The following is a 24,244-nucleotide window of genomic DNA, read 5'->3' on the forward strand; positions in this document are numbered from 1 at the left end:
AATAGAGATAATGAAAAAATAATCAAAATAATCAAAAAGGTATTTGATGACTTTAAATAAAAGAAAACTAATGAAAACATACTTGAGTTTAGAACTACAAATAATCAACATTGGGTAAAATGAGTATATATAAACTATACTGGTTTGTCAAAGACTGTGTGACCTTGGATAAGGAACTTAATTCTTAGCATCCCATTCAACTCTGCAAGACTATATGCAACAACAGAGAAAAACAGCTTTGAATTGGTTCTCAGTGGGAGATCAGGAAGAGAGAGGGGAAGGGGGGGAAGATAGAGAAAGGAAAAGGAAAAGGGAATATGATGGGCAGGGTCAGAGTGGGTATAACTTCTAAGATAAAAGAAGTTCCCATTGTTTACTGCCTGGTTTAGAGAAACAGTAAACAATTCAACCAACACTTGAGTTGTACAAAGGGGAAGGACTGTTTTTACTTTTTTTCCTCCAATTAAACAGTTTATTAAGAATTTAATAATGCATACAATCAACTAAACTAGTTCAGGAGACAAAGAACCTTCACTCTGGAATCAAAAGACCTAGATTCATATCTGCCCTCTGAAACTTACTAGCTCAATGTAGCCCTCAGCAATTCCTCCAACACCCTGGACCTCAGTTTTCTAATCTGCAAAAGGAGGAGACTAGAACCAGTCTCTGAGTTTCCTTTCAGTTCTAATAATCTTTCAATCTACTGGGCTTTTTTTTTATTTGCAGTTCTAATAATCTTTAACCTGAGTTCTAGAAGGAAGTCTTGTGTCCTGTGATCCTAGGGTGACCAAGTCTTTTAACTTCTCAGTATCCAAGTTAACTCTTTAAGGCAATGGTGGTGGTTTGTCCTTCATTCTCAAAGAAAACCGTGTCATCAGGGAGGCGTTTGATTTAAGTGAGGGAATGCTGTACAGCCACCAATCTCACTCTCTTCTGAGACTAGAGGCCAGATGTGAGTCATAAAGACTAAAGATGGCCCTAAGAAATTCAAAATCCAAACAGATTTTTAATTAATTTCATCATATAAAGCATCATAACAATTTTTCAGTCACTACATAATATAAGCTATGTTAATGCCCAAAAGTGGTAGCCCCTTGAGGGAACCTCTGTAGATCCTTGTCAAGATTATTATCCAATTGTTCTCATTCCTTTTTCAACTTATATGGTTATAATGTGTGCTAACATTCTTCTGGTTCCGTTTTTTTCCCTTGTGCAGCATTTTTACATAAATTCATTCCCAGAGGTCTTTGCAGTCCTCTTATATGTTACTCTTTACTTGCATTTTATTAGGATCTCTTTCTTTGTCTTTTCAAATCACTCACCTAGCTAACTTCAAGGTCACAGAATCTTAGAAAAATGGAAAAAGGGAAAAGCCAATTACTCCTATATCAGATTAGATTTCATTATTAGGAAAAAAAAAAAGGTAAAAGCTAAATGATTTCAGAATAATGGGGCCAGAGTCTCATCCTATGAAGTTCTTTAAGACATTAAGACCCAAAATATACCCCTTAGAGCCAAAGAAGACAGACTCTGTAAGGATACTATAGTACAGGCACATTAGATTCTCCTAATTGATAATCCATCTTTAGAAATGCTTTTAGAAGCCAAATGAATGCTTTTAGGTGCCTAAAGTAACATTTAGTAGAAATACTCTACTTTAGGATAGATTTTCAGCTGTTTTTTAATCTCTCCCTAAATTGAAGGCAGCCAATTTTAAGGTGTATTCTCTGACAGAAAAACATACTTATTATGGTCCTTAGATATTATCTTCTAATCTCTGGTCTTAGATATTTCTTAGATTACTAACATTTTTGTTTTTACTGTTCTTGGGCTTCTATAAAATGCATTATGGGACAAGGAAGGAAAAAAACTAAGGTATCTAATGCCTAAGAGTGGTGGTTGCAGGGTGTCTAGGCAGCACAGTGGATAGAGCACCTGCCTTGGAGTCAGGAATACCTGAGTTCAAATTCTGCCTCAGACACTTAACTACCTAGCCGAGTGGCCTTGGGCAAGCTATTTAACCCCATTGCCTGGAAAAATGTAAAAAAAAACAAATAAACAAAAGAGTGGTGGTCCCTTGAGGGAATTCCAAATATGTAAATGTAAATCTCATAGAAAGATGGCCAGATAGCCCAAATTGTTATAGAACTTTTTTTAGAGTTTTCTGGGCTTTTAAAGTGTTAGTATTGTGCTAACAGTTTCAAAGGAGGCAGAGGAAACACATGGCAAAACTGGTAAAAGAAAATAAACAAGGTTCCTCTTGGTCAGTATCTTACTAAAATTAAAAAGTAATGCCCTCTACTAAAATCCTAATTTGGTGTCTTCCTCTGGTCAAGAATAAGGATTCCCAAAATATGTGCCAGTAAAACACTAACTTAAAGACTGTGAACATGACTAGGTCTACTCTCTAAGGTCAAATTTAGCTAGGGGGATCACGAAAGTACTGGCTACCAGGTGACAAAATATTTAACCACAGCAACTCAAAATGACTATTGTCTAGCCCCAGTCTTCTCTGACCATGGCCCAGCCAATGCTGCTTGGTTGTTCTTTTATCTCTCTCTCTCTCTCTCTCTCTCTCTCTCTCTCTCGTCTCCCTAGCTCTTCCTATGTCTTGTAACCTTTTTTTAATGTTTTATTTCCACCCATTCTTTCAAAAAAAAAAAAAAGACCATCTCCTGCAGCATGGACAATATTTGATGGAATCATCAATCCTTAAAAGAGTAAAGAGGATTGCCAATTTTCTAAACCCTAGCAGTCTCTTTCCATTCCATATTCTACCTTCTTATGTGGAGAAAATACTCCATTTTATGCTAAAAAGATAAGTTTAGTGCCCTGATCAGAGACTTGCCTGAGAAGCTAGTCATCCTCATCTATTGGACATAATCTCTCACACCATTCTGGCAAGTAGCAAATCAGTGCAGAGGAAAACTGTGCAAAGAGAAGCGCTGGCAACAAAGGACTGAAAGTTTGAGCAATGAAAGCCAATGATGGATTTCCACATCAGTTTTCCAAGGGAGCAAATGAACAAATAAACAGAAGAAAAAAAAGAGGAGAAAAAGCTTGTACTGTATGACTTCTTTCCCAACATTCCCTAAGCTGGTAACTTAATTCCCTCCTCATGTACCAATTCCAGTTACTTGTTGGAAAGTCCTGCTTTTCTTTATTGGGAAAGATGGCATAACAGTCATACAAAGGAACTCAAGAAGTCACTCAGACTTCTACCTATGGAAAGAAAACTAATAGTAATCCTGGATCTGTAGTGACTATTTTTTCCAATCTTTATTGTTGTCATTCAAGTACATGCAAGTAATCTACAGAGCAGATGCTTTATGTTATATCTTACATTATCCTTTTGCCTCTGTGCAAAGGCCTAGGCTAACTTTCAAAATGGAGATCTCAACCTTTCATTATGTCATGGACACTCTCCTCCCTTTTAATCTGATGAAAACCATGAATCCCTTCTAAGAAAAAATAATTTATTTTATCATAAAATAAAATATATGGGATTTATCAAGGAAACCAGTCACATTATAAAATAGCAGGGGGCGGCTAGGTGGCATAGTGGATAAAGCACCAGCCTTGGAGTCAGGAGTACCTGGGTTCAAAAGGGACCTAAAATCCATGGATCCAACAACCCCAGGTTAAGAACATATGCTTTAAGAGAATAAGAAATTTTGTGATGCCTGAAGCAAAACAGTAATAAGTGTGTTCCCTATGTATTCAACCAAAAGTAGAATAAAGGTCTAAATAGGTTATTTAAAGAAAAATGGAGTTAAGTGAAGTTGATTTAAAAATCTCATAAATCTAGACTCTCACTTTTCTCTCCCTCTCTAATATATATATATATATATATATATATATGCATGTGTAGAATAATTGTAATTTATATGATGCTTTAAATTGTTTAAAAAAAACCATAAGCATTCTTTTATATGAATACAACACCCTTCTGAGATTTATTACCCCCATTTTACAATAAAGAAAATCGTTGCTCAGGGATGTTCATTTGTTTTTTGAAGGGGAGTGGGAGGGAAGTTAGCCTGTCTTTTTATCCACAGTTTTTGACTTAGTATTTGGCACATAGTAAACACGTAATAAATTATTGATGATTAGAGGAAGACTCTACCTTACTTCAAAAATACTCTATCCACTGTGCCACTGTTGTCCCTACTTTTCATTACCAGTATGCTGCTGTGGAAGGGTGCTGAATTTGGAGTCCAAAGACTTGGATTCAAATGACAGTTCTATCCCTTACTATTTGTTGGGTTTCAGTTTCTTCATCTGTATTATAAAAGGGTTGGTCAAAAGAACTACTCTATGATCCTGTGATTTCCTATACCAAAATTTACCATCATCCATTATTACATGAATTTAGATATAATATGGGTCAAATCATGTTTCGAGAAATATAAAACCTCTTAAAATAAAACTGATATAAAAGGATTGACTTTTAAGATGATGCTCATGTCCCCCAATACTACTTTTACAAATAGGTTCTACTCCACTGCCAAGAATATAAGATGCTTTCCAAGTTCAGATATTAGGTTTTTTTCTTTTTAGATATTGAGATATTTTTAATTATCCATCACCCTAAAAGACTTTTTATTGAAAATGGCAATTATGTTCCTTTGGCAATTATGTTCCTTCTGCTAAAAGAAAAAATATGCAAGTTTATCAAAATATTATAATAATAAAAAGTCACATAGAATTACCATAAAACAATAGAAAATGATAACTAGCCATACAGAAGTATCTTAATTTAATAGAAACTGGAACACTAAAATTTAGGTTAGAGTATCTCTTCAGAAAAACAAGGTTAGTTGTATGTGGAAACAGTATCTATTCCCTTCTTACTCGAGTGTCCAATAGTCAGGTCTCACATTACTAAGCTAAGAAAATACAAGCACGTGAAAAGATAGTGAAGCCATAGCAAAACTCCAGGGATTTTAGGATCCCCGAGGGGAGAGTAAGTCTTTTGCATTCCACAGCAGCTGATCAAAATGTTAGACAGAGTACAACATGAAAGCAGAACATCTTAATGAACAGTATTTATTGAGTTTTCTTTTTACATTTCTCTATTGTTCACAGACTCATACCTGAAAGTTTATAGAACATCAACCACCCAACTCCAACCACCCAACTCTTTATATAATAAGCACTAAAGAAATGTTATTTCTCTCCTTTCTTCTCCTTCCTGTGATCCTCAGGAAAATGCTTCCCCATCCCCATTCACGTGGATATAGATAAAGTTTGGAATGAGGAAAAACCAAAACCAGAATGATAGCTCCATTAACGATTGGCATTGTACAAGGGGAAAAATGAGTACATTTACATTTCTCTAGGGGATTGTGAGATGATCTGTCATCAAAAAGATTTTCTCTCAGCAAACTAAGAGGAATGCAGATATTATTTGTCGATAAGTCCTTTATTATTAACATCCCAGTATGTGTTAAGCCTGTAAGAATAGTGTCAGGAACACCAAAGCCCTAAATTCACTTGGGCTGGTGATAAATGCTAAACAACAAAAGGATGATCCACAATAGGTGAAAAAACACTGGGAAGGAGAGAAGCAGGCAGCAGATGGGACCAAAACTACTCAGTTCTCATTTAGTTGTTTACCAAGAAAGTCCACTTTCAGGCAAGGAAGTAGAGAATAAAAATTATTAACAGGAAGTTGAAATGAGGAGTGAATTTATATCACTGTTGTTGCTCAGTCATTTATCAGTCATGTCTGACTCTCCCCTTTTGGGGTTTTCTTGGCAAAGTTACAGACTAACTACATCCTGGGTCCTGGAAATCTGGTATAGTTTATTACTTAGCTATATCAAGAAAAATTCATAGGGAAAGGGTGGCAAGTCCTGGAAACAGGCAAATGTTATAATTCTTAAAAGTAGGAAAAATAATCAATTCTTCAAACTAGAGATTCATTAGTTTGAATTTTGATTCCTAGTAAAGTTTTAGAACTAATTGCTAAAAGGATAGTCTGCAAACACTTTAAAAGGCAATTGAACATTAGGAGTGAATTTGAATTCTTTAAGAACAAGTCATAACAGACTAAACTCATTTCCATTTCTGACAGAAATACTTGTCAGATAAGGGAATGGTAAACAGGTATAGATTTTAGTTAGTCATTTGACAAAAATCTCTCACAGCAACCTTCTGAACAAATGGTGATATTCAGGATTGGATGACTGGACCCAAAAGGTAATGATGAATGAATCAATATTAACCTAATAGGAAGTGTCTAATTCTACTGAGTTTTACCTAGGTTCTGTTTTGTTTAATATTTCTATCCATGACTTGTATACTGGCCTTTTGAAAAGGCATGCTTATCAGATTTTTCAGATGTCAGAAAGCCTGGATGATACAATTTAGATTCCAAAGCTCTCCATAAACTAAATGGATGGGTTAAATCCAAAGGGCAACCAAAACAGAATGATGATATCTGTCTTCAAGTACCTGAAGGACTATCTGGTGGAAGGGGGATTAGACTGGTTTTATTTTGCTCCAAAAGGCAAAACTAAAAAAAGTAAGAAGTAATTTGGAGTGAAGAAAAACTTCCTAAATTGGGGGGGTAGGACAGCCTCTGGAAAGTAGGGAGGCATCTATTACTGAAGAGTTTCAAATGTAGAATAGAAGACCAATTGTGAAAATGTTGTAAGAGAAAGTGGGGAGGGGTGGTGTATGAATTTTCTGTCCTGCTAGGAGATAATCTCCTAGACCTTGATAATCTACTGGGTCCCTTCACATTTTCAGATTCTACACTTCTAATTTTCTTCAGTCCTCTTCACCATTAGCATTCTTCTGAACTCTTATCCCTAGCACTGAAAGTTTCAGTCCCCAGGACTTAATAAATGCTTATTGATCCACTGACTGATACTAAAGAAGGTAGATGTGAATGAGGCCATGTGATTATTAGGTGTGTGAAAGAAGAAAGAGCCTTTTAAATAAGTCCTTAAAAGTTTGTTAATTTTATTCCTTATCATGGAAAATGACTATTCTCTGATATGTATGTGTGTGTATATATATATATATATATATATATATATATATATATAATATACATTATCTTTTGAAGTCAATATGTGAATCTGGATCAGCATGTCAGTGACTGTGATACAACATAAGACATTAATTTACCAGTTCTGTGACTGATTGCCAAATATGTTCTATTACAAGGAGGCCTGCCCCACCCATAATTTCACTGTAAAATATTGTTTCTTTGGGTTTTTCCACAGTGGTAGGGTTTCTTGACTCATCCTGCAATTTTTCTCTCTCCCTCTGATTCATCAGCTCAGTTCAAATCAAATCTCATAGTTTATCACTGTCCTAATCTAGGGCAATTTGGTAGTGCAATTCTTTATGTGGTCCCCTAAATTCTGTATAATTATCAAACCTCACTCGATCTCTCTAACCTTATTTCCCTTTCTACTTTGGTCTATTAATATTGGTTCTGACTCCTCCTGCCCCCTTCCCAAATATTCCATAAATCCTGTGAAACTAGTCAGGAAATAAACCTCTAATTCCTAGATTTAGAAAACTTGCCACATTCAATAATATCATTTCTATATTCAATTGTGATCATACTTAAACCCAAAAAACTCAAATTTTAAAATGCTAAATTTAGAAGGGAGCAGGGTAATATATATATATCTATATATATATATATATATAATATATATAAACATATATATCTTTGATACTGAAATTTTTCAGCCTCACTTAAATGCTCAAATATACTTTCTGTATTTATATATCCAAATATAAAGTATATACACATTATCTATGTTTATAAAAACTAAACACATCATATATGTATATATTAATATGTGCATGTTTTATATATGCCTTGTATGATATCATTTGATACAATAACCCTATAGGGTAGGTGCTAATTATTTTGCACTCCCCTTTAACAGATAAGGACAGTGAGACTAAGAAAAGGTAAATTTCTTAACCCACAACAAATAAAGAATATGAGGCAAAATTTAAACTCTGGTCTTCCTGACTCTAAGTCAGACACTAAGCTACCTTGCATCTAACATCAAATATTTCATCTGAGCTTTATAATAACTCAGTATAGTAGAAAATGCAGGTCTTATTATTCTCATTAAATACAGATCTATCCTCTCAGGAACAAAAAGAATAAGTAAATTCCCAGTAGTCATACAGTTAATAAGCACCAGAGGCAAGATTCAAAATCAGATGTCTCCTGAACTCTAAAATCTGAAGTTCTTCCCAATATACCATGAGACTATGAAATGCATTTAATAAATACAAGTAAAAAGAATAATAGCATTTATACAGTCGTTTTAGCTTTGCAAAGTACTTGAAAATTTTATCTCATTTAATTAACTTAACAACCCTGGAAGGTATTCTTATCCCAATTTTACAGGTAAGGAAATTGAGGCAGACAAGAGTTAAGTGACTCACCCAGGGTCAAACACCAAGTTTGAGGATTTGAATTCAGGTGTTCTTGTCTCCAGCCTAGTGATTGATCTACTCCACCTAGCTTGCAGCTAATCAGAAAGAGTCCAGGAGGTCTTTAAAAAGTTAGAAATGGGGTGGCTAGGTGGCGAAGTGGATAGAGCACCAGCCCTGAAGTCAGGAGTACCTGGGTTCAAATCCAGCTTCAGACACTTAATAATTACCTAGCTGTGTGGCCTTGAGCAACTTGCAAAAAAAAAAACCCTAAAGAAATTTAAAAAAAAAAGGTTAGAAAGAATCCAAATTCTGCTTTAGAAATGTATTAAGTGTATGATTGATCCAAATCAGTTATTTAACTTCTGGCTCCCAGAGTTTTTTCTTTAGTATGATGGGTCTAATAATAGCACCCATCTCCTAGGGAAACTGAGAGGATAAAATGAAGTATCTATAAAATACTTCATAAATACTACGAGCTATAATTAAAGTTGTTGCTATTACTCACAACTCTTACATTTTGATAGCAAAAAATGCAAAATTCACTTCCCAAAAATGTTTTCCTTCACCATGTCTAATGAAAATGAGTATATTCTTAGGTTATCTATTACTTTAAATCTACTTTAATAACTAGTCATTCAGTGTCCCTGAAAACATCTATCTCAAAGAAAGAACTCTATTTTGACAGCTGCAAAATTGTGGAGAATCTAAAAACTTTAGTGACAGTCCATTCACATACAAGGCTCTTTTGGATCCTCACTGATCAAACATGGAATAACCTTCAAAGGAAGCTCTGAGCAAACAATACAACTATTTGCTTTTAACTGGGGGGGGGGGAGGGGGAAGGAGTTGTGGATTGGAGGGAAGAACCTTTCCCCTAAATAAAAATCACTGTTTCAACATTATTTTTCAAGGAAAAACATCGAACTTTACCCAAGTCAAACACGATGCTAACATCAGAGGGATGTAGAAAAGGCTGTCAAATCCACCAAATTCCCTCCAATCCCCAGACACTTAAATCAACCTTTCCATAAAATCTTTTTTTTTTCTTTCATGAAAGCTTGATAGGATTTTTTTTCTCTTTAATCTAATCTGAGAAATCCTGATACTCTTTTAGATAGATTTCTGATGACTATAATAGGGGAAAAAAAAAACATTTTGTCTAGCTCAAACATGTGGAGATAAAAGTCCTTCAAAGACAGTCCTCAAAAAGATATCCAACTATCCATCAGTTTGACCACACATTGTCTCCACATTCATTTTTTCTTCCTTTCTGTCTGTAAAAAAATGAAGTGACTCTCCACCTTTCCAAGATTAACTCTACCACCTAAACCTCTTTTCAATTAAAACTTCTCTACTCTCTCACCCAGTATTTCTCGCTTTCTCCCCTCTCTTTTGAATTTTCAATCTTTTTTAATCCACTAAACCCTTTTTTTTATTCCTATTAACATGATTAGATTTTTCCAGGAATCTCTAAAATAAAAAAATGTAGATTTCTACTTACCCTACTCCCATCACACACATAGCTATCCCTGCAAGCTACTATCTTCTTTCTCTCCTTCCTTTCATTACAAAATTCTTCCTGAAATCAGTAGAAAATCTAAATTTTGTCAGAGTTTGAGATAAGGCAATAGAAGCTCAATTTAACACCAAATTAACACACAATTCCACTAAATCTTTACCCTCATGATGTTACACAGAAGGCCAGAGAGGAATCTTCAACTCTAGTCCTGCAGGCTCAGAATCCAGAACTCAAATAATTAAGCCAACACCTGCATACAACTGTCACCATATTCTCCAATTTCTATTCCTTCAAGTTGGTCAGCCAAATACTCTACTGTTACTTTGTCCTCACAGCCTCCTTTAGAAATATCTTTGTTAAACCACTATACATGTGGTAGGTGACCAGGTATGTGATCAACCAAGTAATATCAGTTTCACCAATAATCAGAAATAGATGCCTACCTGTAAACATGGTTACAAAAAGATTCCAGACCCTATTGTCCCCGCCCCTTTAAAGTTCAGCCACTTTTTATGATAACCAGAATCAGTAACTGTGAATGACTTAACTTTTCTATCAAGGTAACTGAATTACTTTGGAAGAATGCTATCCATCCTCAGGGAAAAAGCTGATGGTATCTGAAGACAGGTTGTAGCATACTGTTTTATATTTTATTTTTCTTAGGGGGGGTCTGTTTTCTTTCATAACATGACTGGTATGGAAATGTTTTGCATGACTACACATTTATAACCTCAATAAACTTAAAACCTTCAAATTGCTTACTTCCTCTGGGGGGGGCAGAAGGAGGGAGAAGGGAGAAGCTGAAATTCAAGTTTTAAAAAGGAATGTTAAAAATGGTTTTTACCTATAATCAGGGAAAAAATAAAATACTATATAATCAGAATGAACCATTATTTTGATCATCTGATGGGATAATTTCCAAATAATTATCAAAAGAAAAAAGGACATTCATTATTTTAACTTAAATTTTTTTTCACTTTTTTTTTCTTTCTAAATTCTGAGTTTGTTTCTCCTTTCCTCCCAGGCCTCCTCCATCCACTTAGAAGGGAAACAATCTATCAGTTTTACAATACATGGATATCCACATAAAGTCTTTTAAAACTAGAAGACATCATGTAATAATGTCTTTTCACCTTTCAGATGAATAAACACAATCCCTGAAACTGATGCTGTTTCTTCACAGCCATACTCTGACATGGGTAAAATGCAGGTGAAGAAACTCAGTCTCTGGTATGTTATTATCTGCCCAAAGCTAATAAGTGTGGAAGCATGACCCTGAATGCAAGGCCTTTAAATTTCAAATTCCATACTCTTTTCATTGGACCACATTGTATATGTTTCTGAATTTGAAAGAAACTTTTAGCTTTTAAAAGCTGTTAGCCAATATTAAATGGGCAAATTAAATTATATTACTGATAGGAAAGACTGTTATGGACTTGTATTTGTTAGCATTTTCAGGGTCCCTTATTAAAAGTACCACTTTCACTAGGATTTTTGCAAATAAAATGATGTTGGCAAAAGTAGAAACATCTTTAAAGAAAAATAGAAAATAAGGTTAACAACCTCTGTAGACCAGAATATAAGATAGTAAAATGGATCTTGAGGCACTATGGCACTGTGTCAAGGGTACTGGGCTTGGAATCACTTAGATCTGGATTCATATTCTGCCTTTCACACTTACTTGCTTGCTTTGTGACCTTATATAATAAGTCACATCTCTTTCCTCATTTGTAAATTGAAGTAGGTACCTCTAGGGTAGCTTATAGCTCTAAAACTATGGGTCAAATCTAACCCAAGATGTATGATCTTGAGAAAGACACCTCTCTGGGCCCTAGTTTCATCTGTAAAGTGAAAAAGTGGGCTAGATGACTTCTGAAGTTGCTTCTACCTATAGACTAAATTACCTCTTCTCAAAATATGAACTTATGATGGTTTGGGGGTGGGGCGTATTACAAGAGATAATACCGAATCAAAATCCTACTAAGTAATTACTTGTGTCAACTTACTGCCTACTTTATGCAAATATAACATTGCACAGTCCTTTCCTGTGCCATTATCTCCAATTATCTTCACAACCATCCAATGAGGGCAGTGGGAACATCTGAGGGCAATTATCACGATTTAATAGATGTAACTTTAACCATGTACAATCTCTCTTGGATGATCTAGCCAGGATCTTTAACAAAATACTACTGCTGCTGGTCTACAGTGGCCCAGAAATCCTCCCTCATTGAGACCAGTTTAATAGAAATGTAGAACTAGCACATGTCAGAATACTTATATGATGTAGTAATAATTAGAGAATATTCATATAAAATGTGGATGGAGTTAAAAATTGAGAAATGTCACCACTCCCACTAAGACAAAATAGGACCGACAAGTGAATAAACAAGACAGGCTCAAGAGTTTAGCAACACTCAAGGTTCCTACTTGAGGAGAATTAGCACTATCAATGTTGAAAGCACTTGGATTCATGAACCAACTAAATTTAGTCAGCAACTTCTATCACCAAGATTACCATCCCTCTGCATAAGAGTCCAAAAGACCACAGATAAGAGATTATCTGATCTCAAGTAGAGGTCCTGAAGGTTTCAGATTAAGAAGAAAAAATTATTACTTTTTTTTTTTTACCTCTGAGAAATGGCACTTTTTTAAAGCATTGTCACACTAAGTTTTGAAAGACCACACAATTAACTCATTTAAAAGGACTGATGAAAATTGATCAAGCACCATCTGGCAGAGACCAATTTCATGAATAACATTGGACTAAAGTCCAAAACATTATTTTCAGGCTCTAGACTTGGTCTCATTGTTTACCATGTACAGTGATATTGCAGAATATGATCAGGACTTTTGTCCTCTGAATTCCTGAAGCATTAGGTTCATGCTTCTGAAGCTGCTTCTCCATTGGTCAGCTTTTTCCAGAGCCTTTAAGACTAGATAGTCTTCATTCCCAAGACACCACCATCTGATGACACTACTTCCCATCCCAACTCTTTTCAGTTCCCTTCTAAGGGCGGTTTTCTTCCTTTCTTTTAGATTATATGCTCCTTGAAGGCAGAATTTGCTTTTTTCCTTTGCCTTGTATCCCCAATGACTAAAATAGTGCCTTGAACATATTAAGTGTTAACAAATACTAACTGACTTAAGTCAACTTTTATCTATTTGATACTCACTACCTCATATTTGTAATTATACGTGTCTACAAGATTTTACTATAAAGCAATAGATGATAAAATTTAATATAAATATATAACTCAAATATAATGTAAATGATAGCAAAATAGAATAAAGCAAGTAGAGTCTGAATCATTACTTGATAAACATTTATTGATGATTTTAATTGTCTGGTAACTAAAGTGAGCTTCTTGAGGGTAGGCTTTCTATTTAGCACAGTTGTTTGTTAATTTGTTTCAGGCTCTCCCCCATTAAGGGTTTTCTTAGCAATGATACTGAAGTGGTTTGCCATTTTTTTCTTCAGCTTATTTTACAGATGAGGAACTAAAGCAAACATAGCTAGTAATGTCCAAGGCTAGATTTGAACTTGTCAAGTCCTTCTGACTCTAGGACTAGAGTTCTATCCACCATATTACCTAGAGATGGTACCTAGGATATATATGTATGTATGTAAATACATACATATATATGTATTTTCCAACATAGTACCTAGTATATATATAACCTCTCATAAAGTAAGTCCTCAATAAAAACTGTTATATGACTAATAGGATTCTAAATTCTCCAGAGGGGCAGCAGATGTTCTATTTAAAAAAAAAAGATTAGGTGTTCATTAATTTGTTCATTGTCAAGATTATTTATTGTCTGTACCTGCCTATTATGTCCAACCAAGAAAAAAAAAAGACTCAAGTTGCCAAATATGAATTGCACATCGATCAGTTTAGGACTGGAATGTGGTAACTTAAGTTATTCTATGGTCTTAATTTGTCACAGAATTACTGTAAATTGGGTATAAAGGCAAATTTCCTGCCTTTGGGGGATTATAAAAATTTTGTCAAACATGTTACTCCTTAAAAGTGTACTATTTCCACCAGAAACCTTCAAAAAATACCAGTGAGGATGAATCTTAAATTCTGAATTTTCAGAAGGATATTAGGACTCAGATGAGGGTCTCATTGTAATTAAAATTTTAAAGGAGCCAGTCATTCTTGAATAAAAAGCAAAAGGAGCCCACTGAGAAATACCCCAAGGTACAAGTCAGACCAACATAAATAAATTAGGCAAGTTCAATGCCCAATTCCTTTTTTTTAAAGGGACAAACTGCAAAGCTTATATCCCAGAATGTCTTTCATCCAAACTATAGAACAGCAAGTGTTCTATTGTAATGTCTGCTTCCTCTCATTCATGCTCTAAAGAGTGTTCATTCTGAGGATGTAAGGTATCACATACCTACCTCTCTGACATTACAGCTGTTTCCCTAGCAAAAAGAAACAGTGTTCTGGTGGTTTTCTAGGTGGTTGCCACAATAAATGAAAAAAACTTTATTTATTTTAATTAATAAGTATACATCGATGAAAGTAATAAAAAATTGAAATTTCTTCAAAAAAAGAAAGTCATTTAAATTCCATCCCTTCTTACTCTTAAATTCTGTGGTTCTGTGAAATTTTCATAGAAATAAAGGGATTATGAAGTTTGAACAAATGTAGCCTTTTTTAAACTTATGTTTGATTGAAGATAGTTTTCGAAATGATCATGACAAAAGAGAAGAGAACACTACAGTTAGTTTAGGAAAATTCTAAGTAAACTTAAGACTGTTAGGTAACTCCAAAGTATAGACTAAAGTATTGTTTCCAACTCAGCAAAAATTGTGTTTATTTTAAAATGCACCAAAATTCTTCAGCCTTACTTACCTCCAACCACTCTTATCATGAGTAGTAGTTGAGGGGAAATTATCAGTTTCAAAAGGAAAAATGTTTCTGCTACTAACACCAATCAATTTGAGTCCATTAGCTTGAGTCCAATTTTCTTTTTCATAAAACCCTCTTGAATTTACCATTAATTCTTTTCTGACCACTCAAGAGCTTCTAAATAATCTAATCTTCAAATCTCAACCTAGTTTCACAGAAAACCAAGTTGCCAGGTCTGTAACACCTGCCTGCCAATTAAATCGGAATCAACATGCCCAAAATACATACAGTTCCATAGGAAAGAGCACCTTTATCAATCATGTCAAACACAGTAGGAATCATCTGTTTAAAATGAAGATCTAATCTCAGTCTGTTCTATTTCTCCAAAGAGGCACCTTTTAGAAGCCAGGTGTTATTTATGACCTGGAATGAAATGAAGACGCAGGTGAAAGGTGACACACCTGTCTTAACCAGTCTTTTGACCTTCAAACAATAAACTCATTTTATTAGGATACCATCTATCAAAAAGGGGAGGAGACTAACTACTCAAACATTATATGAGAGTTGCTAAAACAGTAATTTTCTGAACAATATCCTGCTAACTAGCTAGCAAGAGTTATCTAATGAAACTTCTAAAAGTCCCCAACTCACAAAAACAGAAGTCCCACACAAGTAGACTCTGGTTCAATCTGGATGAACTTTGCTTTACTCCTCAGACTTGTTCCTGAAAAGTTGAGTGTAAACATGAATTTGAGTAAACAGAATCTTATTTTTAAATACCCTTTGGGGAAATCTTGCTATTTAAAAGGAACACTTTAGTGATTCCTTTTATAAAGTGAAAAACCCTTTTTAAAAAAACACTTACCTCTGAAGGTATCTATTTGGTAATGCCAAATTTCCTTAAAAGTAGCACATGCCAGTATCAACATTGGTAAGCACTCCAAGCTTAAAACACCTTGGCCTACTGAGAAACCCATTTGGATTCATGCTGCCATCCACTGGTGAAATGTTTCTTTGAGGAAAAAAAGTTCCATGTGTTTTTGGTCCAAAAAAAAAAAAAAAAAGGCTGATTTCTAATCTTCCTAGGATGAGTAAAATTTAACACATGCCGGTTTTCTAAAGTAATGTTTCATAGAGAAGGCAGGCAAATAAAACTTTGCTCACTCAGTTCTAAGAGCCAAGTTTTTTTCCCATCATTTTTTCCCATCTATGTCTCCTTTCCAATCCCCTTTATCACTCTATACCATCAACCAATTGGGTTGTTGAAACCTAAATTTAGGACAGGACCACAAGCTGGCACTTTACCCATCTCTAATTACTGCCTTCTGAGTGTCCCAAAAGCCAGAGGGACCCAGAATGCAAATAAACTCAAGGAAACCCAGGGAAGGAGTACTATTTACTACCAGGTCACTTCATTTCTGGGTGTCAGTCTCATCTGTAATATGAGGGAGCTGGAAAAACATTCACTACAATCTTTTGCAGGTATAAATAAAATATAAATATAAAAATTAGGGCCCCTTTGACTTTGCATAATTTCTTGGAAAAGAACATAAAAGACTAAGTCTGTTGACTTCTCCTTTGTCAAATATCATCTGAATGAATTTTCCAGATTTTGCATGAAAAGTTCACACCACAACAAACGGAGGAGAGGAAATAAAAGTCCAAAAGGATTTCCATTTCATTCCACTGAATGGAAGAAAGATGCTCTCACCTTTTTGTGCTCTTAAATTCTCACAAAACCACTTAACAGCTGTTTCTAAGGGACTGTTAGGTGGTTCAGTGGATACAGCACCAGCCCTGGAGTCAGGAGTACCTGACTTCAAATTTGGCCTCAGACAATATATAGCTGTTTCTATTCAGGATAGTCAATGAGCAGACCTGAGACAGATACCATTTTTTTTTCCATATTACAGATAAAAAACTGAGGCACTGAGAAATTAAAACAATTTTGTTTCATTAACCAAGCAAACCATTGGTGGAACCAAGGGAAAAAAACAAATAAATGCTGATTTCTGTCTATACACAAAATAAATTCAGTTAAAGAAAGGTCATATTGAGTCAGATTTAAAATGACTAACCAGACTCATAGATTATTCAGATCAGTGTTGTAATCCATCATTACTCTAGTATAATAAATGTGTATTGAATCAAACTGAGTGTCTTCCCTCTTCCTTAACTGCTCATCTGTTTGCCTATAGTTTTAAATTCTTTTTCAGGACCAGTTTTGAATTATAGCATGTAATAGATGACTACTGCCAAAGGAATAAGAGTTCAATAAATATCACTATCTGGTCTTCATTTTTTGGGCAATCAATGCAAATAACTTATAACAGATCTAGTTTTAAGTGGAGCTGAATGCTCAGTGAGTGGTTTTTTTAGGCTTCACAAGAAACATTAATATAATCTCATGACAAACCTATATTTTCTAACAGTATAATCCTAACAATTATTTTTATTTATTCAGAATGACCTGCTTAGCTCAAGTCCAAGATAATGAGATATGGGTTTAAGTGAGGTATCATTTAAATAATCATCTTATACAGAAGTTTGTATTCAGGAAAAACACAACAGTGTAATACCACTTTTCCTAAAATGTGTTACCTTTGAGTCATTTCCCTATTGTATTCTTTCATATGATAAAAAAAGGTACAGAAAATTAAGACTTTAAAATCATATCAAATGTTTTTCTTTCAGAATTTCTCAGAACTAAGATTTCAATTTAAGAAATATGGCTTATTTGTGAGCACATAAAAGCAAGAATGAATTGGTGACACATAAGTGTGAGAAATCTGTCTCATCACAAAAATTCATTAATAATTGCAAAAACATGGAATCTCAGGGTACAATCTTTTTCAAGGAGCACAGTATCTTAAAAAAGGGAAATGAAACTACTTGTTTTCAAACCGGATGGGAGGAGAATTGTTTGTTCCAATAAAAATACTTTGGACTCAGCATCTTAAGCAAAAAATTTCCAATCTTCAATCTATCTAGACCTAATTCAGGTTATTTCCCATATAAATTTCTTCTTTAGTTACTTATTCTTTTCCATAAGGATTGCATCATACTAACTACTTTTAGAATTTAAAAAATATATAATTGGCTAAGAAAAATAATCTGATTTAAGACTCCCTTCCTGTTTGATTTCTCCATAGATCATTTCCAGATTTCCAAATTGATAAAGGGAAGTGTTTCAAAACTTTTTCTATTTCAGTTAACTGTGTCAGATGCTAATTCACTGTTTCAGTTAAAAATTCAATTAAAATAAATAGAAGATGCCCCAAAGTGCTGTTGGCCCAGAGATATGGGGGAATGAACCCCCCTGAAGTGAAAGGGGCTGAGGAAATGTCCAAAGCAAAATAAAGAAAATTAAGTCAATCTTCAACTAAAAAAAATAATTTGATACATACTTAATTTCATACATTATATCAAAGGGGGAAATAATGCTGACAGTGAAACTTTCTAACAGAATCTCAGTTCAATAATAATGAGGAAGAGGAGAACACCTGGCACTTATTTAGGGTTTTAAGGTTAACACTGCACTTTGCTTATTTTTCTAACTCCAAGTCATTCTATTCACTATGATTTGCCTCTCACATCCAATTCACACAAAAGTCACCCTTGAGATATTCCTGGTCCTCTTCAAGAATGAAGGACAGACAAACAAAATAAAGCTATGCTAAATTTGAGAATATGATTAATAGAACGATATTACAGTGTTCTCATAGCATGGAGATTAAAAGTTACCAGAAAAGCTACTTTAAGAGTAAGATTTTCATTGTCTAACTCTATATATATGTCTATAACTTTTTTGTCCCATATTTTTGAATTTATGGTTTATGGAGTTCCCTGTGAGGAAATTTCTTTACTGAGGCAAAGCTTAAATTGTCATAATTTATAGTCTTACAAAGCAGTCAGTAAGCACAGCAAGTTTTAATAATTGGCCCTGTCATCCAACCTGGATATGTCAAAGGTAAGGCTTGACCCAGATATTCCTAACTGTTCAACTATTGTACCACCTTGCCTCCACTGTTATAGCTTTAATATTTACCTATAATATATCCAAATTCTTTAGCTACATAGAAACTACAGTAGAAAACTCTAAAAAACACCTCCATTTGTCTTTCATAAATTTCAATTAGCAAAATATTTACAATTTTGTATTCTTTTTTTTTTTTTGGTCTAGGCAATAGGGTCAAGTGACTTGCCCAAGGTTACACAGTTAATTAACCATTAAGTGTAGGAGGTAAAATTTGAACTCAGGTCCTCCAGAGTTAATGTGCTATTCCACTGCACCACCTAGCTTTCCCACATTTACAATTTTGATCAAACTTTTCTTCCCCACCCCCTCTAAAATTGAGCTGAAATTGTTGAGTCTTGGTGTCCTTTCAAACTTGTTCTGGCATTTTGTAAGAAAAGTTGATTCAGGAGTTTTCCAGCCTACATCTTTTCCCTAAGACTCTATCTCTGAAATTATCCCATGTATGAGGTGACTAGGTTCCACATTGGAGGCAAGAGTCAAATCTGACCTCAGACACTTAATAATTATCTAGCTTTGTGGCCTTGGGTAAGCCACTTAACCCCATTTGCCTTGCAAAAAAAAAAAAAGAAATCCCATGTTTTCTTGTAATAAGTGTGGAAATGGGGGGGGGGGGGGGAGGAAAAGAAAAGGAAGAAAAAGAAAAAAGAATCCTAAGATGTGTTTTGTTGGAAATTGCATTTTTAACGAAACTAAAATAACAGAGAAAGACATTAAACTAACAGGTCAACAATATAATTTAAGGAAAGGCAGAAGAGATGTATTATCCATGTTTTTCTTCTATCAATCAGTTTAATAAATGGCTATTGTTTTCTATGATATCATTTGGATAAGATGTGAAATCAAAATAATCTTAGGAAAGGAGCAAAATAATAAATAGCATGGATTTCCTTTTCATCCAAAAAAAAAGTAAACTTTACCCTTTGTTGTTCTACAGTGTTGCAAGTTTGCTCACAGTAAACTAAACAAGAATTTGGCCGGCCTAATGGTGGTGGTAGTAGATTATCTGAATATCTGAAATGGGGCACAACAGATAAGCTCATTGAATGCAATGGCCATTCGATGGAATGTCCTTTTCTTCAATATAATTCATTATCCACCTGAAAAAAGTGACCCCCCCCAATAACTTTTGCTTTTTACATGTAATATGTAGGGAATAAGAGGCAGATAAATTTCATTAAAGTCTTGAAAGGAAATTACTTTCAAAAAAGATGTAAAGTTCTTCAGTTCTATGGAGATAAGTTAACATTCTGTGTCCTCTCAGAGGATACATGCATAAAAATGAATGTTCAAAAATATCCTTTTATCTGATAAATGGAAGCCAAAGCCTAAAAAGACCACCATTTCAGTCTGCCTCTATTATTTAATCTCTTGTCTCTGAATAAAAATCTGTCATACTATGAAAAAGTGATCAGTTACTTGATTATTCTAAGATAATCAAGGTCAAAATTGGGGTGGCTAGGTGGCACAGTGGATAGAGCACCAGCCCTGGAGTCAGGAGTACTTGAGTTCAAATCCAGCCTTAGACACTTAATAATTACCTAGCTGTGTGGCCTTGGGCAAGCCACTTAACCCCATTGCCCTGCAATAACTTCAAAAAAAAGGTCAAACTTATAAGATGCGATTAAAATCTTAGACCATGGGACAAATATAATACTAAGAAGAAACAAAAAAAAACCTTTAAAATCAAAAAATTACAGCTCCCCCCCTTGTATATGATACAACTGCAAAATGTGAGAAAAACAACCTGATACATTTCATTTCATTCCATTTTAATAATGCATGTTAGGGGGGTGGCTAGGTGGGGTAGTGGATAAAGCACCAGCCCTGGAATCAGGAGTACCTGGGTTCAAATCTGGTCTCAGACACTTAATAATTACCTAGCTGTGTGGCCTTGGGCAAGCCACTTAACCCCATTTGCCTCGCACAAAAAAAAAAAGAAAGAAAAAAAAGAAAAAAATAATGCATATTAAAAGAGTTTCTAATGTATTGGAAAATCATAGAACTCAAAGAACATTAATAACCATTCTACCAATCCTGAAAGATGTAGTGTCAACTCAAATGTTTACCGAAATAAAATAAGAATATGACTTATTATATATATGACTGAAACAAACTAAAGTGGTTACAAATCCCCATATTTTTTCAAGGTCACAAGTGCTTTAAAGAAAAATTGAATTCACAGAAATTTTATCATTCTTTAATCAAAAAGTAGCCCTTGATCTTAGAAAGCTGTATTCATATTCCTAGAATTTGTATCCTATTAAGGTCTCAAAAACTTCTCCCTTTTAAGAAAAATCTGATGTGGTGACATTTGTTTTCTAGTCAATTCTACATCTTGTGTGTGAGAGAGAAATACTTGCAAAAATATTTATTTGTGCACTTATTTGATACTCATTGTTAAATTTGCGATTAAACTCAACCACTTCTTTTACTGAAGAGGAAGCCGAGATTCAGAGAAAAGGTGACTTGCTGAAAGGCAGTTAGTATCTGGATTTAAATCCTCTTCTTCTGGTTCTTAAATTCTGTGTTCTTTCCACTATACCCAAAATGATACTGCTCTTAATGATTGTAGAGGAAAAGTTTAGCCAAGAATGGGGGGGGGGGGGGCGGGGAGAAAGTATCGTTTTTAGTCACAAATTTTCAGGATTTCATATTCTCACTGATTTGGGAGAGTTCCTGAGAGAAAAGTGTATTTCACAATAAAAATAGAAAAATTTCCTTTTTTAAAATATTGGAAAATTATTCTAAAGTGGGACATTATCAAATGAGGTTTTGTTTTGAAATTTTCATATTGAATTAATTAGGTGGCCCTGGTATAGATATTATATGGGATAGGTAGGTCCGGAAGAATGAATTCCGCTTCCCGTGCAAAAAATATGGAGATTAATAATAGCACCTAATTCACCTGAAGGTGGCGAGAATCAAACATATGTAAAGCACATTGCAAACCTTTAAAGCACTATGTAAATGTTCATTTCTATTATGATTAAATGCAAACTATATACATAAAGGATTTGAGATTTCAGATTCCAGCCTTTCTATTCTACTATGGATATGCAAGTAAGTCTTTGAAAAAAACTTTCTTGCATTTTCATTGAAATTGGTTCATACAAAGGAAGTGGACCAATCAGTCCAGGAGAAAAGTTAAACTCTAGTTATTGGGGGGGGGGGGGGGGGGTAAGAAGGAAGATGTAGAGGACCAGTTCGCTCAACAAACTATTGACAAAGGTGAGAAAAAGCAATTAGAGCTGCGGATTTCATTGGTTCCATCTTAATAACTAATGCATTGTGAGTTGCTAAAGTTATGCGCATAATTACTTTGTTTGCTGATCTAGAACTAGATCTATAGGTGTCACAAGAAGAAAGCAATTAAGTCAGTCTCAGGCCTTCGCTGACTTTTCCAAGTATCAATTGCCTTCTAAAATCTGATTATCTCCACACCAGTAAGCGGTGCCTGATTACTCTTGTCCAGAGTCTGCTCAGGCCCCTCAATCACAAGACAACGAAAGCACCTTGAGCTAGGGACTTCCACCGTCAGAAAGTCTCCAAGATCTAGCCATGGATTGTTGGCGGCAGAGACACAGATTTGAAAATGAACCAAAAAGGGGCTTTCTGTAGAGTTTCCTCCTAACCTGAGCCAGCACAAGCTTCGCAACCCATGGCTGACTCAGTCTAGGTCAGAAAGGAAACAATGAACTTCCCATCTATTATAACCCAGACCGGCTGTCTGCCCTAATCTTGCAGCTCTCTTGTCCTACTCGGATGGGACCCCTTCAAGCTCCCCACCCACCCACCCGCCACTCCAGATGGGACCCCCGGCCTGCAACGTGGAGCTCCGGAACTCTTTAACCCAAAAGGAGAGGGAGAGGAGGAGAGGGAGAAAAGGGGAGGGGAGGCAAGGCTCGGGGGGCGGGGGTGCTGCGGCGCGCCCCCGCCCTCCCCACGCTCTGTGGCAGAGCTGGGTGTTCTGCGCAGCCGGCCGGGGTTACTCTCGGTCATTCTAGCTGCGCCGCCGTCTCCACACACACAGAGGCAGCAAAAGGATAAAGAGACTCAAACTGGGGAGGGGGAGAGGGGAGGGCGGGGGCTGGAAGTCAGTGGGGGAAGACAGAAACGCCACATGCATTACATCAACCCCCCCCCAAGCCCCTCCTATGCTGCACGTCTTCCTCGGAAAACAATAAAAATGTTCACCAGGTGAAACCCGAGTTTTAGCAGGTCCTCACCACCGTCCCTGAGACCTAGCCTCAAAATTGTGGGGAGGGGGCAAAATAATCAGCATCACGAGGAGCTGTGTAAGGAGTGTCCCGAGTTAATATCCAAGAAACAGCTTTATTAATAACTAATCAGCAGCCTTTCTTGCTGGTCTCCCCAGTATTCAATAAAAGCGCACGAACCAGAAAAGCCCAAAGGGGTTCTGGAAGTGGCAGGTACCTCTCCCTTAACCTATGGCACTCTTCTTCCCGACACTTCACAACCACTCTGCATTCCGCTCCGGCGGGTCTCCCCTCGATGCCCCTCTCCTCGCACCCCCGGGCAGCAGGATGGCCAAAGGGAGGGGGCCCGTGCCATTCGTCCCCACGGATGCTCCACTGTCTCCCCGGGGACTTAGTCCCGGTTAGAGTGCAAGGACGGAATGGAGGGGAACCCTGCCGAGAGGCGAGAGCCGGCAGGCAGATGTGGGGGGTCCCTCCACCCACGCAAGAATAAATCACAGAAAGGAGACTTGTGCTCTTCTTCCCTCAGAAATTAGAGAGACCCCACACACACACAACAACAAAAACAACAGCAAAAAGCAAAATTTTAAGTTGTTGAAGAGGCTCTTACCTGCTTTCCACTTTTGTTTCTCTCCCCCTCTCTCTCCCCTTTTAGAAATACTTGTGGAAAACAAAACAAAAATTAAGGAAACGAAAACAAAACCCGAACGCCAAGCAATGGGCTGGGGCGCCCCCTCCCCTGCCCTGGCCCCGGCTGTCCTGCGGGCAGCAGCGGGCTCCTCCTGCTCCGACCGGCCCACGGTCCTCAGTCCCTCTCTCTCTCAGAATTAAGGGTTTTGAGCCCGGACTAGTTCCTTTTATAGATTCGGCTGCGCCGAGCGGCGGGGTTACTATCGGTCAAACTCTGTTCTCTTTCTCTTCCCCACCCCCTACTTCCCGACTCTCTGTTTATGTAGTTCAGTCACTCACCGAAAGCACGTGGAGCGACGGCACGCCCCTTAAAAGGGCCACAGGCAGAGCCCGGCGGCCCCCTCCTCTCCCTCCAGGGGGTGGCAGATGGGATGAACTGAGGCAGGTCCCCCGGGGGAGTCCGCCCTGGACGCATCCAAGAAAAGCCCTCGCCGCGCCGGCCAGCGCTTTGTCCTCCCCACTGCACTACAGGCAACTCGATCGTTCAAAT

General features: G+C 36.3%; 1 protein-coding gene across 1 annotated transcript in view; it reads right to left on the reverse strand.

The window, feature by feature from the left end:
• ABCA1 (ATP binding cassette subfamily A member 1) overlaps positions 1-23,932 on the reverse strand; it is a 148,997-nt gene extending 125,065 nt beyond the window's left edge. The window contains exon 1 of the mRNA XM_074196781.1: positions 23,675-23,932. The gene's annotated coding sequence lies outside the window, so the exon portion shown is untranslated. The remainder of the gene's footprint in view (positions 1-23,674) is intronic.
• Positions 23,933-24,244: the final 312 nt, after the last annotated feature.

Source organism: Macrotis lagotis, chromosome 8 (assembly GCF_037893015.1).
Source record: "Macrotis lagotis isolate mMagLag1 chromosome 8, bilby.v1.9.chrom.fasta, whole genome shotgun sequence".
Taxonomy (NCBI): Eukaryota; Metazoa; Chordata; class Mammalia; order Peramelemorphia; family Peramelidae; genus Macrotis; species Macrotis lagotis.